The sequence below is a fragment of the Culex pipiens genome, chromosome 1, assembly GCF_016801865.2.
Source record: "Culex pipiens pallens isolate TS chromosome 1, TS_CPP_V2, whole genome shotgun sequence".
Lineage (NCBI taxonomy): Eukaryota > Metazoa > Arthropoda > Insecta > Diptera > Culicidae > Culex > Culex pipiens.
The window spans coordinates 66,684,393-66,702,009 of record NC_068937.1 but is presented as its reverse complement, the minus strand read 5'-3'; the positions used below and the strand labels follow the sequence as shown (position 1 = coordinate 66,702,009).

At 37.6% G+C, this 17,617-nt stretch overlaps 1 protein-coding gene across 2 annotated transcripts in view; it reads right to left on the bottom strand.

The window, feature by feature from the left end:
- Positions 1-17,061, bottom strand: part of LOC128092601 (uncharacterized) — a 59,993-nt gene extending 42,932 nt beyond the window's left edge. For both annotated transcript variants that reach the window (XM_052706798.1, XM_052706799.1), the window contains exon 1: positions 16,948-17,061. The gene's annotated coding sequence lies outside the window, so the exon portion shown is untranslated. The remainder of the gene's footprint in view (positions 1-16,947) is intronic.
- Between the last annotated feature and the right edge of the window lie 556 nt (positions 17,062-17,617).

The following is a 17,617-nucleotide window of genomic DNA, read 5'->3' as shown; positions in this document are numbered from 1 at the left end:
CACAAATTCCGGTTCAAACGCAACAACCGGTTCGAACACGGAACCGGTTGTTGCGTTTGAAACGGAATTTGTATACGATTCTAAATAGATTCCGTTTCAGAATTCGGATTGAGTTAACTGGGTAGCGTCAGCAGCAACATCAACCAGAAAATTAAGAACAGCACATTTGGCATCAACAAATTATGGGAACAGTTATGCATTCATAAATTGCAGAAAATTGAGACAGGAGATGAGTTGTATAAAAAAAATGGTGGAATAACAATGATGGAGTGAAATATATGATACAAGGCAAAGAATGATTATGATGCTAAACTATATTACATGGAATAGTTTCTGTTTGTTCAGTCAGAAGCAGAAACTTCTCAACCGGAAAAATTATATCAGAGACTGTAAGTCTGTCAGTTAAGACAAGAGATCCATATACAATTCTCGGATCTACTGGAAAGGAAGAAGTATGGCGAAATGATGAAATGATCTGTACACTACACTCAGATCTTCTGGAATGGAATGAAAAGTTTCGATGGAAGTCCACGAAAATTTTATCGACTGCAGAAAACAAAGAATGACTGACGCAGATCTCTATGCAATAAGAAAAAGCATCAAAGAAAGGACAAGAAGGAAAATGTATCAAATAATGTTTGGCAGAATTGATCCACTATAGTAAAATCAACAAAGTCAAATGTCTCAATCTATGTGGTTTATTGAATGTTTTCAAGTTTCAAACAAAAAGTCAAGTGGAGAACAACATCGACGAATTATCAAGCCAGCTATTTTATCAATTATATCAATGCAGAGGAGACAGCAGAACGTGGACAACAATTATATTTAGTACTCAGATATTTAAAAACATATTTTTCAAAATCAATACTTATCAAGAACCAGAGTTAGGCTTAGAGTAGATGATTATCTTAGCAGACAAACATCTAGCTGGGTAGTGTAAGGGTATGTAGCGACCCTCAGTTAATCAGAATATAAATTTAGATTTTTAGTTCGACCAACAGGGAAGAATTTGTCAGAAGTACATTGGTCTTTACAATCAGACGAAGTGCAACATCTTCAGATGCACTCATTAACACATGTTGACACGAGTCAAGTGTCATATTTCTAGGAGCACGTAGGTTAAGACATAAATAAACTCAGTAGGAGGATGGAAGGAAAAGCACAAAGCGAAAACAGAAGGGTCATGAACTCTGCCAGGAACCCTGCTGAGAATTTTCGAGCAGAAAGATTTCAAGATCAACGCGGTGTAGTCAAAACGCACGTGGCTGAGCTACTCCCGTAGAGAAGCGTGGTAAACATATTGCGCATGCGTCTTGACTAAAAACGCTTCGGAGTATAAAAGCCTAAGTTAGATTTAGAATCAAGGGAGTTGAAATTGGGAGTTGAAGTTAGCAGTTAGCAGAAGAGAGTTGCAGTTAGGAGTTGGAGTGGATTATTCGGTGTAAGTGCTACGATGCACAGATGCAATTCTACCAAAATGCCACGGGGCATATCTTAGAAGCATAGTGAAATGTTACTATAAGTTTAAGGAAAATCTTAGAATACATATTTTGGAGTTAAACTGAAAATGGTGTCGAACTGTGCTAAAGGAATGGACATGAAAGAAATCCCGCTGTTAAATTAGAGACTAAGGTTACACACCCGAACCACTGTTACCGCTACACTGATGGCTCTAAAACCGAATCAGGCGTAGGTTTTGGGGTGGTCGAAGGAAACCGTCGCGAATCCTTCAAACTGCCAATGCAATACTCGATTTTCTCAGCAGAGCTAGCTGCAATTTATTTAGCTGCTACACACCATCTGATAACCCCATCGTCATATTGACAGACTCCGCTAGCGCCGTCGAAGCGCTTCAAAGCCCGCGCCCCCGACATCCCTGGGTCCAGAACATATTGAAACGCGCTACCCCTAATACGGTTCTAATGTGGATCCCCTCCCACGCAGAAATTCCTGGGAACGAAGAAGCCGACGCCGCTGCCGCCCTAGGCCGCACCAGTCGCCGGTATCGTGACGGAAGGAGAATACCCGGTCAAGGTTTTCGCCTATGGATTAGGAACACACTACGACAATCATGGGAACTAGAATGGTGGAGGAGTCGATGCCACACCCGCATGATTAAGGACACGACACAAGCCTGGAACGACCGAACTATCTGGCGAGAACAGAGGGTTCTATCACGACTGAGGGCCGGTCATACACGAGCTAGTCACCACTTTGGACCTAGTGGAAACTTCCACCAAAACTGCGACCTGTGTGGTCAAAGGAACACCGTGGACCATTTTCTACACTCCGGCGCCTGTCTGGAAGACTTGAGGAGTCTTCACGGCCTGACAGGGAGCCTAAAAGAAACACTCCAAAACGACCAGGATACACAGCAAAAAATCCGATGGTGAAATCGCATGCAAAAGCATGCACATCACCTTTGTGAACAAAAGCATGTAATATTGTATGATAAAACGTGTACGCAAAAAGCATGTACAAAAGAAAAATAAATAAATTTTGCACATCCCAAAAATAACATCAATCTGGTGAGAGTCATATCCAGATTACCAAGTCCGCGCCCCAACCGTCTCGGCTATCTCGCCGCTGTGAAGTTAGTTGTATTAACACCGATGTAGCTGTACGTTCCCCATACATCGTATACAGTTAATTCAGTATACGACGTACGGGAAACCTACTGCTACATCGGCGTTGAACAAAGCATTTACAAGACGGTGAGATAGCCGAGATGGTTGGGGCGCGGACTTGGTAATCTGGAAATGACTCTCACCAGATTGATGTTATTTTTGGGGTGTGCAAAATTTATTTATTTTTCTTTTGTACATGCTTTTTGTGTACACGTTTTCTCATACAATATTACATGCTTTTGTTCACAAAGGTGATGTGCATGCTTTTGCATGCGATTTCACACAGAAATTTTTTACTGTGTACAGAACAAGCCGTTATACGGTTTTGCAAGGACGCCGACCTGTTTTGGAAAATTTAAGCGTGCGATAATGAACAGGATTGTAACAAACACTCATAATTACTTGCTCGGTAAAAGGGGGGCCAATCAGCGATGCCTCCTCTTACTCAAGAGCCGAAACAGCCTTAATGGTCTGAAAGGATCTCTAATAAATAATAAAAAAAATATACAGCAATTCCCCACGAAAACAGCATGATTCGAAAAAAAAGTTCTCCGATCGGGCTCAAAATTTTTCTGGGGATCCTTGGCCGAAATAATTAGACCCGTATTTTTTTGTTTGGCCATTAGGGTAACCTACGCCGTGTTAGGGTGGTTCAAAAAATGGCAATTTTCGTCGATTTTCGCAAAAACCATTTTTTTCAAAAAATCAATCTCCGCGCCATTTCATCCGATTTTAGCTGTCCTAGACGCAAAAGAAAGGTGATTAGTTTGGCTATTTGGGAAAAATAGTAAGAAGTTTCAAAATTTTAGCTTAACATTTGAAAAGGTTGAATGAAAACATAAAATGCTGTTTTGAAGGTCTCGGGACCAAAGAGCCTATGTCTGAAAATATTTTTATCGGATTCCTCAGAAAATTTCACATCAGCAATTCCCCACGAAAACAGCATGATTCAAAAAAAAGTTCTCCTATCGAGCTCAATTTTTTTCTGGGGGATCCTTGGCCGAAATAATTAGACCCGTATTTTTTTGTTTGGCCATTAGGGTGACCTACGCCGTGTTAGGGTGGTTCGAAAAATGGCAATTTTCGCACGGAAAGAAATCAGGTACGCGTGTCTGATAACATGCGACAACAGAACCGTTTACATCGAATGTTTTCAAATTTGATAACAAAGTTTTCAAATGTGCTTACATTGCTATCACTTTTGACTACAATCTACACAATCTATGTTACAATGTATTGCAATGTAGCCTACCTGAAGGCGTATCCATTCTTGGGAACCTTATTTGCGTTACGCATCTGTCAAATCTCCCATTTCTGAAGAATTGATTATTGTTTTGTATAAAAATGTTGGAAAGTATCTGATCGCCTTAGCTGTCCAAACTCAAGTGATCTACCCTTGGTTGTTTTGTTCCTACCGCAGTATCCGAACTGCTCTGTGTTGTTGCTTGTGTGTTACAATACCTACGAGTGTGCATGGGTGTGTACGGTGTGTACTACCAACAACCGTTGTTGTGTGTAAGTCTTCCTCTTCACGGTAATTCTACGAAATATGCTTCCCTGATACTCCGTAGACCTGCTGGCGGTGTTCCAACCGCCAACCCTGGGTTGGTGCAGCCTCTGCTCACGATGGTTGGTCCCATCGATGGTTTCGACAAGTGCGCGTCTATGGCCCTTGAAGATCGTGTGAAGTTCACCTTGAGTCCACGACGGTGTTCCAACCGCCGCCTCCGGAATTGAAGACAGTGTTCCAACTATCTTCCCTTGGATGGGGCCCTGCTCCGGATGGTGATCGCTCTGTAGGGTGCATCCGTGACCCTTGGGTAGTGTGCGATCATTGACAGTGTACCAACTGCCACCTGGCATGGAACCCTGTTCCGATTGCCGTCGCTCCAAAGTGTGCGTCCTTGACACTCTGAAGGCGTGGGTGGGATTGGAAAACAGTGTGCCAACTGAATTCCCCGAGTGGAGCCCTAGCTCCGGATGTGGCCTCGAAGTGTGCGTCCACGACACTTGAGGGTTGGAGTGGTTGATTAATGACCAACAGTGTTCCAACTGTGGTCCCCCATTGGAGCCCTTGCTCCGGATGGTTTACTTCGAGGTGTGCTTCCTTGACACCTGAAGTCCGAAAACCGATGAATGGTTGACAGTGTACCAACTGTCGCTCCAGGTAGAACCGCAACCGGCAACGTCCCAGTGACGTCACGCGTTGATGTGGATTGATAGGTTGGTTGAGTGCATCCCCAAAATGCCGATTTACCGTCGAAATTGTAACGCTCCAGTGACGTCACACCAGTAGTTGGGTTGGTAGATGGCGACACGGTTGATTACCGCCAGTCCCTTCTTGCAGCTTGCGACCTCCTACGTCACGCTTAAGCTGCCCTTGCCGACGTCTTCAGTGACGTCACGTACATGCCGAGCACGTCCTTATTGGTGTTGGCCAGCCCTCGCTGAACCTCCGTGGCAGGCATCCCGATCCCATTGATGCCAGAATTCCGGTGTGGTGGTTAATTCAATCCGCAAAACCGAGTTTACCTTGACGCCCCTCTGACGTCACCGGAAGGTGTGGAAGTCGACGTCGGTTGACGCCGTGGATGTATTCGTTGTCACTTGGCTTGGGTTGTTGCAGCGATCCTTTAGCTGCCCTTGGGAATGGGAGCCCATACTCCGCCGATCCAGATTGATTCCGCTTGCCAGACCGAACCAGAGTTGTTGAAACCAGAGCCCTTGCTCTGTGGAAACCGCAGTCTGTCCTAGACCGCCATGACCAATGCATCCTGTCAGCGTTGTGTAGGTTTACCGTCCAAGCTGGATGCATTCAGTGATCCTCATCGAGCGATGTGTGAATGAACAAGCCGGCGTCATAGAAGAGGATAAAGGTTCATGAGGAGGTGTAGAATCCGATGTCCTGCCTCGGCGGACATATACGTGTAATTATTTTTTACCTAATAGAACCTGGTGGTGTGCTGCCTCTTCATGTATGTGGTCGTGTCCTTGAAGTGCAGTTCACTGACTGCAACTGCGTCCGTGCATCCCATTTGATCAGCAGCCTTGCGTGGTCGAAACCGGAGCCCATGACCCGTGGATAGGTCCATCGGTTGTGCACCGACATGCGAAGACGATTGCCGATCCTTCGGCGGTGGTAGATGAAGTCTTGACCAGCTGATCTGGCCCAGATCAACGATTGTCCACGTGGTCGCATGCGTACCGTGCACGTTCCGCTTTGGTAGTGTTGGTAGATGACGTCCCAATTACGGCATGGATGGTTGTAGTGGTTGCCGTGTGGTTGTCTCGAGGCGACCGTTCGCCGAAACCGATACCGAATCCTTCCAATCAGTTGATGATATCCCATGACGTCATTCATGTGTGAGTGAAAGCTGATGCTTTGCTGATCTCCAGTAACGTCCCGATGACGTCACCACAGTGTCCTCGCTGGCATCCCATTGACACCAGAGCACGATTGAGGTCCTCCACAGTCCCAGTGACCTCAAACAGACCGTAGCCATTGAGGATGTTGATAGGTCAGCAGCATCCAGAAGAGGATAAAAAGGCATGTAAGGGTGTGTAGATCTGTCGTCCCGCTTCGGTGGACATATACACAGTACACTCAACCCCCGGTGGTTGGTCACTTTTTCGTTTGACATTTTTTAGTTTGTACCCCGTTGGTTTGACAAAGTCAAACTAAAAAGTGACGAGCTGTCACTTTTTACACGGTGCTCACTCACACTATCAAAACAAACGTTTGGTAGTATGTGTGAACTCCGTGTAAAAGATGTGTCAAACTAAAAAGTGACCCCGTTCGTTTGACAACAGTTGGTGTCAAACCATCGGGGTTTAAGTGTATATTGCTTACCTCACAAAGCCTGGTAATCAGCTACCTCTTTGGATGTGTTGCTGTTACTCGAGCCAGCCTCGAGCCGAAGCCGATGTGTCACGTGGTACGAATTGTGACGTTTCCCAGACCAGTCCCGACCAGCCACGTGGTTCGACTGATCCCGTGTTGAGTGATCGATGCCAGGAGTGGCACCGTTGCATTCCATCCAGGTAGGTTGCAGTTGCGCCGAACTGCGATTTCGCTTAATCCGTTTTGGTTGTGACGTCCTTCGCTACATGTGTGGGTTCCGAGCAGAGGAGCTCGGCGAAACCGAGTGGTCACATGGCAAGCTGTCACAAAACCCGAGTGATCATATGGGCGTGATCGAAGAAGTAAACAGAGCGGGTTGATCCTCTCGCCGCTCGATGGTGATTAACGATCGCGTACCAGCGATCATCAATGGGTCGATATTCCTCCAGGTCTGACCGTCCACCTGGTCAAAGATTAGATGACGTGCCGATTCTCCGCGGCTGTTTGATCTGCAGATGAGCATTGGGCACCGATGTCCGTCCTTTGGTGACAATTCAGTCCGTGGTAGCCTGAACTGAATGTTCCATTGTGTGCTCCGTGCACATGGGGTTGGTGGGTGTCCGTTTCCAAAATGGTAGTTGAACGCATTGGGAGCGTCCTCGGGATGATAACTTCTAGGCGATCATCCGTTCCTGGTTCCTGGTACGGTTGCGCTCGATGTGGTTTGGAGTTGAAGTGAGAATTGTTAGAATCATGATGACCGATGCTTCGACCAGACATACACACTGATCATGTAGCCTTACCTGGACAAGAACTGGCTGTGCTGGATCAGTTGTCGTCTCCGTACGGTCGAAACCCTCCGTTGGGTTTGGTGAAGCACTCCTTCCTGGTTGAATGTCCACCGCGGCTCTCCCGTGAGTCACGGTTCGGTCCAGAAACCGTCCAGACAGTCGCCCCCAGCGACCGCTCTATTGTTGTCGATGATTGGCGCCAACACGTACCGTTGCTAAGTGGAATGCCAATTACACAAAGCCCTTTGTGCACCTTCTCGATGGCGATGACGTAATCAGCGATGGCGACCTCCACTCGCCGAACGCCGCGTGTATTCCGAAGTCCTTGGTTCTCCGGCAGGTCCATCCCCGGTCCAACATCCGTCCTACCCGGCTCCTTCATCCGGTTCGAAGGACCAAATGTTGGGGGATGGCTTCGAACCTGGGTCGTCTTCGATGCCGTGGACTGTAAGACGGCAGCCACCTCCAACACGCCAGGGTAGAGACCCGGATGGAACCTGCCTCAGGTCCAGATTACGCCATGCATCGACCGACGGCCTTCCCGACCGGTACTGGATTACTCCAGAATATTCCGGTGCACAATAAAACTCGCGGTTAAAGTTTAAACGCACTATATTTAACACTTATCAGTTTATTACTGTACAAATATACAAAGTGTACGGGCAGAGCCCGTGGCCTTCCAGGCCGGTCCCCTGGACCTAACTAAACTAAAAGTGGGTCAAATAGTAATAATGATGCCTCCATTTGGAGATGACCCTCAAGAAGGTTCATCCCGAGCCCTTCTCCCGAGAGTACTCACTCTCCCTAATTGTAATATCTCGTCCCCATTATTCGTTAGGTTAAGTAGATTGTATTGGTTTAAAGGGTTAAAGATCACGAGCACAGTGGCCAACAGTGCTGCAGTGACCAATACGCACCAATTCCTAGGGTAGGGTAATGTGACCTAAATTGGACCCAAATATCCCTTGCCTTAGTCCCAAACAGATGTTTTGGTACCAAAAGTTGCGTCTTTTAATTACGAAAATTTTGGTATTTTAACATGTATAGGTCATCGCTGAAATTATAAAGTTATCGCAGTTTTAGTGAAAAAAGTTGATTTTTTCCCGTTTTCGTCATTTTCCCATTTTTGCGCGTGGCGCGTCGAAAACCCCAGTTTTTATTTTCAAAAAATCGTATCTCAGAGTATCGAAAACATAACTTCACCATTTTTTGATATGTTAAGTGAAATTTTCTGAGGAATCCGATAAAAATATTTTCAGACATAGGCTCTTTGGTCCCGAGACCTTCAAAACAGCATTTTATGTTTTCATTCAACCTTTTCAAATGTTAAGCTAGATTTTTGAAACTTCTTACCCAAGTTCAAAAGTTCAAAAGTTCAAAAGTTCAAAAGTTCAAAAGTTCAAAAGTTCAAAAGTTCAAAAGTTCAAAAGTTCAAAAGTTCAAAAGTTCAAAAGTTCAAAAGTTCAAAAGTTCAAAAGTTCAAAAGTTCAAAAGTTCAAAAGTTCAAAAGTTCAAAAGTTCAAAAGTTCAAAAGTTCAAAAGTTCAAAAGTTCAAAAGTTCAAAAGTTCAAAAGTTCAAAAGTTCAAAAGTTCAAAAGTTCAAAAGTTCAAAAGTTCAAAAGTTCAAAAGTTCAAAAATTCAAAAGTTCAAAAGTTCTAAAGTTCTAAAGTTCTAAAATTCTATAGTTAAAAGAAAATAAGAAAATAAGAAAATAAGAGAATAAGAAAATAAGAAAATAAGAAAATAAGAAAATAAGAAAATAAGAAAATAAGAAAATAAGAAAATAAGAAAATAAGAAAATAAGAAAATAAGAAAATAAGAAAATAAGAAAATAAGAAAATAAGAAAATAAGAAAATAAGAAAATAAGAAAATAAGAAAATAAGAAAATAAGAAAATAAGAAAATAAGAAAATAAGAAAATAAGAAAATAACAAAATAACAAAATAACAAAATAAGAAAATAAGAAAATATGAAAATAAGAAAATAAGAAAATAAGAAAATAAGAAAATAAGAAAATAAGAAAATAAGAAAATAAGAAAATAAGAAAATAAGAAAATAAGAAAATAAGAAAAAAAGAAAATAAGAAAATAAGAAAATAAGAAAATAAGAAAATAAGAAAATAAGAAAATAAGAAAATAAGAAAATAAGAAAATAAGAAAATAAGAAAATAAGAAAATAAGAAAATAAGAAAATAAGAAAATAAGAAAATAAGAAAATAAGAAAATAAGAAAATAAGAAAATAAGAAAATAAGAAAATAAGAAAATCAGAAAATAAGAAAATAAGAAAAAAAGAAAATAAGAAAATAAGAAAATAAGAAAATAAGAAAATAAGAAAATAAGAAAATAAGAAAATAAGAAAATAAGAAAATAAGAAAATAAGAAAATAAGAAAATAAGAAAATAAGAAAATAAGAAAATAAGAAAATAAGAAAATAAGAAAATAAGAAAATAAGAAAATAGGAAAATAAGAAAATAAGAAAATAAGAAAATAAGAAAATAAGAAAATAAGAAAATAAGAAAATAAGAAAATAAGAAAATAAGAAAATAAGAAAATAAGAAAATAAGAAAATAAGAAAATAAGAAAATAAGAAAATAAGAAAATAAGAAAATAAGAAAATAAGAAAATAAGAAAATAAGAAAATAAGAAAATAAGAAAATAAGAAAATAAGAAAATAAGAAAATAAGAAAATAAGAAAATAAGAAAATAAGAAAATAAGAAAATAAGAAAATAAGAAAATAAGAAAATAAGAAAATAAGAAAATAAGAAAATAAGAAAATAAGAAAATAAGAAAATAAGAAAATAAGAAAATAAGAAAATAAGAAAATAAGAAAATAAGAAAATAAGAAAATAAGAAAATAAGAAAATAAGAAAATAAGAAAATAAGAAAATAAGAAAATAAGAAAATAAGAAAATAAGAAAATAAGAAAATAAGAAAATAAGAAAATAAGAAAATAAAAAAATAAAAAAATAAGAAAATAAGAAAATAAGAAAATAAGAAAATAAAAAAATAAGAAAATAAGGGATTTGCGATTCCTTTCCGTAGGGTCGTAGAATTTTCGCGTCCGCCGTCGGTGTGTTTTTCGTTTTTTTGGCGTGCGTGTGTGCGTGTGAAGGTGCGGCTGGCTTTGGCTGTCCCGATGACAGTTGAGCCAGTCAGATTTGCGATTCCTTTCCGTAGGGTCGTAGAATTTTCGCGTCCGCCGTCGGTGTGTTTTTCGTTTTTTTGGCGTGCGTGTGTGCGTGTGAAGGTGCGGCTGGCTTTGGCTGTCCCGATGACAGTTGAGCCAGTCAGATTTGCGATTCCTTTCCGTAGGGTCGTAGAATTTTCGCGTCCGCCGTCGGTGTGTTTTTCGTTTTTTTGGCGTGCGTGTGTGCGTGTGAAGGTGCGGCTGGCTTTGGCTGTCCCGATGACAGTTGAGCCAGTCAGATTTGCGATTCCTTTCCGTAGGGTCGTAGAATTTTCGCGTCAGCCGTCGGTGTGTTTTTCGTTTTTCTCGCGTGCGTGTGTGCGTGTGAAGGTGCGGCTGGCTTTGGCTGTCCCGATGACAGTTGAGCCAGTCAGATTTGCGATTCCTTTCCGTAGGGTCGTAAGAATTTTCGCGTCCGCCGTCGGTGTGTTTTTCGTTTTTCTCGCGTGCGTGTGTGCGTGTGAAGGTGCGGCTGGCTTTGGCTGTCCCGATGACAGCTAGCCAGTTTGATTTGACCCTATCAACACCCTATCATACCATTTCAGCTCGATACACATCGAAACTCGTCGTTCGCACCGTTAATCAGTACCTCACTAAACATCAATCATTTAAAACTCGTAAAATTATCTCAAGTTAAAAGTTACATTGTTTAATCCTTCATTCTTTAATTACAAATGATTTTGGTTCTATCTTTCCACAGCCGGCTGTCTAAGACTAGACCATTTCATTTAAAATTTAACAACCGATAAACGGGAAATGTCTCATCCGCAGCATTCGATTGTTTGCCTTGAGAATAATATATAACATCTTTCAACAAACACTATGATTTTGGGTCGCATCATCATCTTCTATGATGAATCCTGACCAAACACCATATCCTACTAACAAGTTTTCAGGTTCCTGGCGCTCGTGGGGTGTAAGCACAGAGTAAATCAGCTGCCCTAGTAGCAACCTGCGCTAACTAACATTCCCGTCCCTTAAAATCGAGGTCTACAAACTGACATGGCGGGCGCCGTTGGTGGCCAATGACTGTTACCTATTCGCAACTGATCTAGCTTTAGCAATCATGGTGTTTTATCTTTTCAGCGCATTCATACATGCTGTTGATAAGGGAAACACCACTAGATCGTCGAAGCCTATAATCAGTAGTGCTGAAAGGATAATACGGTTCTGTTCAGCAACGGAGGGGCAACCATGGGTGATCTCTCATGCTCATGCTCATGCTCAATAAGAAAATAAGAAAAAACAAAATTACAAAATTACAAAATTACAAAATTACAAAATTACAAAATTACAAAATTACAAAATTACAAAATTACAAAATTACAAATTACAAAATTACAAAATTACAAAATTACAAAATTACAAAATTACAAAATTACAAAATTACAAAATTACAAAATTACAAAATTACAAAATTACAAAATTACAAAATTACAAAATTACAAAATTACAAAATTACAAAATTACAAAATTACAAAATTACAAAATTACAAAATTACAAAATTACAAAATTACAAAATTACAAAATTACAAAATTACAAAATTACAAAATTACAAAATTACAAAATTACAAAATTACAAAATTACAAAATTACAAAATTACAAAATTACAAAATTACAAAATTACAAAATTACAAAATTACAAAATTACAAAATTACAAAATTACAAAATTACAAAATTACAAAATTACAAAATTACAAAATAACAAAATTACAAAATTACAAAATTACAAAATTACAAAATTACAAAATTACAAAATTACAAAATTACAAAATTACAAAATTACAAAATTACAAAATTACAAAATTACAAAATTACAAAATTACAAAATTACAAAATTACAAAATTACAAAATTACAAAATTACAAAATTACAAAATTACAAAATTACAAAATTACAAAATTACAAAATTACAAAATTACAAAATTACAAAATTACAAAATTACAAAATTACAAAATTACAAAAATTACAAAATTACAAAATTACAAAATTACAAAATTACAAAATTACAAAATTACAAAATAACAAAATTACAACATTACAAAATTACAAAATTACAAAATTACAAAATTACAAAATTACAAAATTACAAAATTACAAAATTACAAAATTACAAAATTACAAAATTACAAAATTACAAAATTACAAAATTACAAAATTACAAAATTACAAAATTACAAAATTACAAAATTACAAAATTACAAAATTACAAAATTACAAAATTACAAAATTACAAAATTACAAAATTACAAAATTACAAAATTACAAAATTACAAAATTACAAAATTACAAAATTACAAAATTACAAAATTACAAAATTACAAAATTACAAAATTACAAAATTACAAAATTACAAAATTACAAAATTACAAAATTACAAAATTACAAAATTACAAAATTACAAAATTACAAAATTACAAAATTACAAAATTACAAAATTACAAAATTACAAAATTACAAAATTACAAAATTACAAAATTACAAAATTACAAAATTACAAAATTACAAAATTACAAAATTACAAAATTACAAAATTACAAAATTACAAAATTACAAAATTACAAAATTACAAAATTACAAAATTACAAAATTACAAAATTACAAAATTACAAAATTACAAAATTACAAAATTACAAAATTACAAAATTACAAAATTACAAAATTACAAAATTACAAAATTACAAAATTACAAAATTACAAAATTACAAAATTACAAAATTACAAAATTACAAAATTACAAAATTACAAAATTACAAAATTACAAAATTACAAAATTACAAAATTACAAAATTACAAAATTACAAAATTACAAAATTACAAAATTACAAAATTACAAAATTACAAAATTACAAAATTACAAAATTACAAAATTACAAAATTACAAAATTACAAAATTACAAAATTACAAAATTACAAAATTACAAAATTACAAAATTACAAAATTACAAAATTACAAAATTACAAAATTACAAAATTACAAAATTACAAAATTACAAAATTACAAAATTACAAAATTACAAAATTACAAAATTACAAATTACAAAATTACAAAATTACAAAATTACAAAATTACAAAATTACAAAATTACAAAATTACAAAATTACAAAATTACAAAATTACAAAATTAAAAAATTATAAAACTACAAAATTACAAAATTACAAAATTACAAAATTACAAAATTACAAAATTACAAAATTACAAAATTACAAAATTACAAAATTACAAAATTACAAAATTACAAAATTACAAAATTACAAAATTACAAAATTACAAAATTACAAAATTACAAAATTACAAAATTACAAAATTACAAAATTACAAAATTACAAAATTACAAAATTACAAAATTACAAAATTACAAAATTACAAAATTACAAAATTACAAAATTACAAAATTACAAAATTACAAAATTACAAAATTACAAAATTACAAAATTACAAAATTACAAAATTACAAAATTACAAAATTACAAAATTACAAAATTACCAAATTACCAAATTACCAAATTACAAAATTACAAAATTACCAAATTAGAATATCCTCAAATTTTATAAATTATTGTAAAACTCTACTGACAAATATGATCAAGAGTCGAAATCTATCGACCTGTATACCATACCCACTGAAGCTATTCACATGTGATCAGGAGTAGAAATCTATCGACATCTTGCTTGTTACGGTGGTAGACCCACAGGAATCAATTTCAGGGAGTCCTGGATGATCTTGGATATCCCAACATATCAACAAAGTAGTCTACCATACCCACTGAAGCTATTGGCATATGATCCGGAGTCGAAACCTATCGACCTCTTGCTTGTTACGGTAGTAGACCCACAGGAATCAATTTCAGGGAGTCCTGGATGATCTTGGATATCCCAACATATCCACAAAGTAGTCTTCCATACTCACTGAAGCTATTCACATATGATCCGGAGTCGAAACCTATCGACCTATTGCTTGATACGGTGGTAGACCCGCAGGAACCAACTTCAGGGAGTTCTGGGTGATCTTGGATATCCCAACATATCAACAAAGTAGTCTACCATACCCACTGAAGCTATTGGCATACGATCCGGACTAGAGCTGGGGCTTCGGATATCCGGATAACTTGCAGCATTGACAATTCCATAAGAAAATGAACTGACTCATACATGTCAGCTTTGTCTCACAAATGTGGGACTACATTAAGACGTAACAAAATAATTTTACAGGTATACAAAATACCTTTAATTTTGTATTACATGATCTATGGTCGAATACTATTATCCGAAAAACTATCCGATCCGTTTCATTTTTATTCTTAAATCTATTTTTGGTACCTCAAATATTGTTATCCAAATAATTTTCAGTTAAGATACGATTTTCATGCATATCTTTTGATTTGGTTTGATTGAAAAGATGATATCTGATTTTATATAGAGAAAAAAGTAAATTATCCGGATATCCGAAGTCCCAGCTCTAATCCGGAGTCGAAACTAATCGACCTCTTGCTTGTTACGGTAGTAGACCCACAGGAATCAATTTCAGGGAGTCCTGGATGATCTTGGATATCCCAACATATCAACGAAGTCGTCTACCATACCCACTGAAGCTATTCACATATGATCCGGAGTCGAAACCTATCGACCTCTTGCTTGTTACGGTGGTAGACCCGCAGGAATCAACTTCAGGGAGTTCTGGGTGATCTTGGATATCCCAACATATCAACAAAGTAGTCTACCATACCCACTTAAGCTATTGGCATATGATCCTGGGTCGAAATTAATCGACCACTTGCTTATTACGGCGGTAGACCCTCAGGCCTAAACTTCTGGGAGTTTTTGATGATCTTGGATATCCCAACATATCAACAAAGTAGTCTACCATACCCACTGAAGCTATTGGCATATGATCCGGAGTCGAAACCAATCGACCTCTTGCTTGTTACGGTAGTATTGCACTAGGGTGTAATATGGTTGTATGGAAAAAAATAAAGTTGTCCAAATTTAGCTAGCACAGCAACTTTTTGGTTCCATATAGGGTCCTTAACAATTCCCCAAAGTTTGGTAACGATTGGTTAAGTCCCCACTTTGCGCAAAACGATTCAATTTTCCATACAAATTTGTATGGGAAAAATAATTTTTTCGAATCATGATATTTAAAAAATCCACGTTTCATGCTATATCAAAACCGGATACATATTCGGATGCTCTGGAATGTGCTCTACAATTTACCCGAAGAGAGTATGGTGCTAAATTGCTCCTATAAAAAGATACAGCGTGTTCAAAACTCGTCTAAAACGTGTTTTTTGATCACATATGATCCGGAGTCGAAACCTATCGACCTCTTGCTTGTTACGGTGGTAAACCCGCAGGAATCAACTACAGGAAGTTCTGGATGATCTTGGATATCCCAACAAATCAACAAATGAGTCTACCATACCCACTGAAGCTATTGGGATATGATCCTGGGTCGAAATTAATTGACCACTTGCTTATTACGGCGGTAGACCCTCAGGCCTAAACTTCTGGGAGTTTTTGGTGATCTTGGATATCCCAACATATCAACAAAGTAGTCTACCATACCCACTGAAGCTATTGGCATATGATCCGGAGTCGAAATCTATCGACCTCTTGCTTGTTGCGGCGGTAGACTCACGGACCTAAACTTCTGGAAGTTCTTAATGGCCTAGGATATCTTAACAAATCTGCAACATCCGGTCCGAACACGGTTGCTGCGATTGAAACGGAATTCGTATACGATTCTAGTTAGATTCCGTTTCAGAGTTCGAATTGAATTGACTGGGTACCTTACAACATCAATTTATGTTGCGCGACACTTTTTGGAAGTGTTGGCAAAACATTTTAAAATTTACCAGATTTCGGCTTTAGTGGAAGCTTAAGCACAGGGTAAACCAGCTGTCCTATTTTTTCTCATAAAATTATTTTTATTAGGTCCTTTTCGGTACTGGTACCTGGTTAGGACCGAGTCGGATTTTGTAATTACATTTGACTTAAAGCTAAGAGTAATTACAGAGGATCTTGTGTGTAAATGTTAGTGGGAGGGGAGCCGATTACCCGCGGCCTACTCGGGGTTAGTAGGTTAGGGATTGATGTTAAAAGACAACTCGTGGGCAGGGAAGGGGGACTGTGTACGTCACTTAAAATCGAGATCTACAAACTGACATGGCGGGCGCCGTTGGTGGCCAATGACTGTTACCTATTCGCAACTGATCTAGTTTTAGCAATCATGGTGTTTTAACTTTTCAGCGCATTCATACATGCTGTTGATAAGGGAAACACCACTAGACCATCGAAGCTCATGACCAGTAGTTCTGAAAGGATATTACGGTTCTGTTCAGCAACGGAGGGGCAACCATGGGTGGTCTCTCATGCTCAAATTGCAAAATTCTGAAAAAAATTGGCCCAATCTCACCCCCACTGACGGTTGTTTTTGAGCTCCATGAAAACTAAATAGGGCAAGTCAGTTTAAAAAGAAACACTTTGACAAACCTCCTGTATTAAAGCGTTGTGTTTAAGAACTTTTCGAGATTTCATTATGCGTACAATTGTTGCTTGTAAGTACATTTTCCGATCCTCGTCTACTGAATTTATGGTTGTTTCAATCTGAGAAATAGAAAAATAAAACAAAAACAAAACATTATTGCACTGAAATAGTAGCGAATCCACCTGAATCTTTTTCAATTTGATACCATTGTTTTGACCAATTTCACATGGCATACTACCAAACAATAAGCTGGGATGGGATAACCCCACGACTACGTCACGACTGTCATCCACATACAAGGCGAGTGAAGTCAAAATCAAACCAAGTTTTTGGCGCGTATTGTTTGAAAAGGTTATATGCGCATCGGTAATAATTTCCCGGGATCAAATCCCGATCGGTACCTTTGAAATTTGGAATCAGGAGTTAAAACTTTGAATATGAACAATAACGAAAACAGAATCAGGTGGGATTCGAGCTCACACCTTTGGATTGATGGTCTTAGACTCTAACCAGTCGGCCATCTGAAGGTAATAAAACATGTTGTGTATTCTTCTCATATTAAATACGCTCTGATCCCTGATTTGCCTGAAGGGATTGGGAGTCTTAAGATAGATCAAGGATCCGTCTGGTGCTTGCTTCTATGTTAAGGCGAGGCCGGACAATGCCCAACGACCT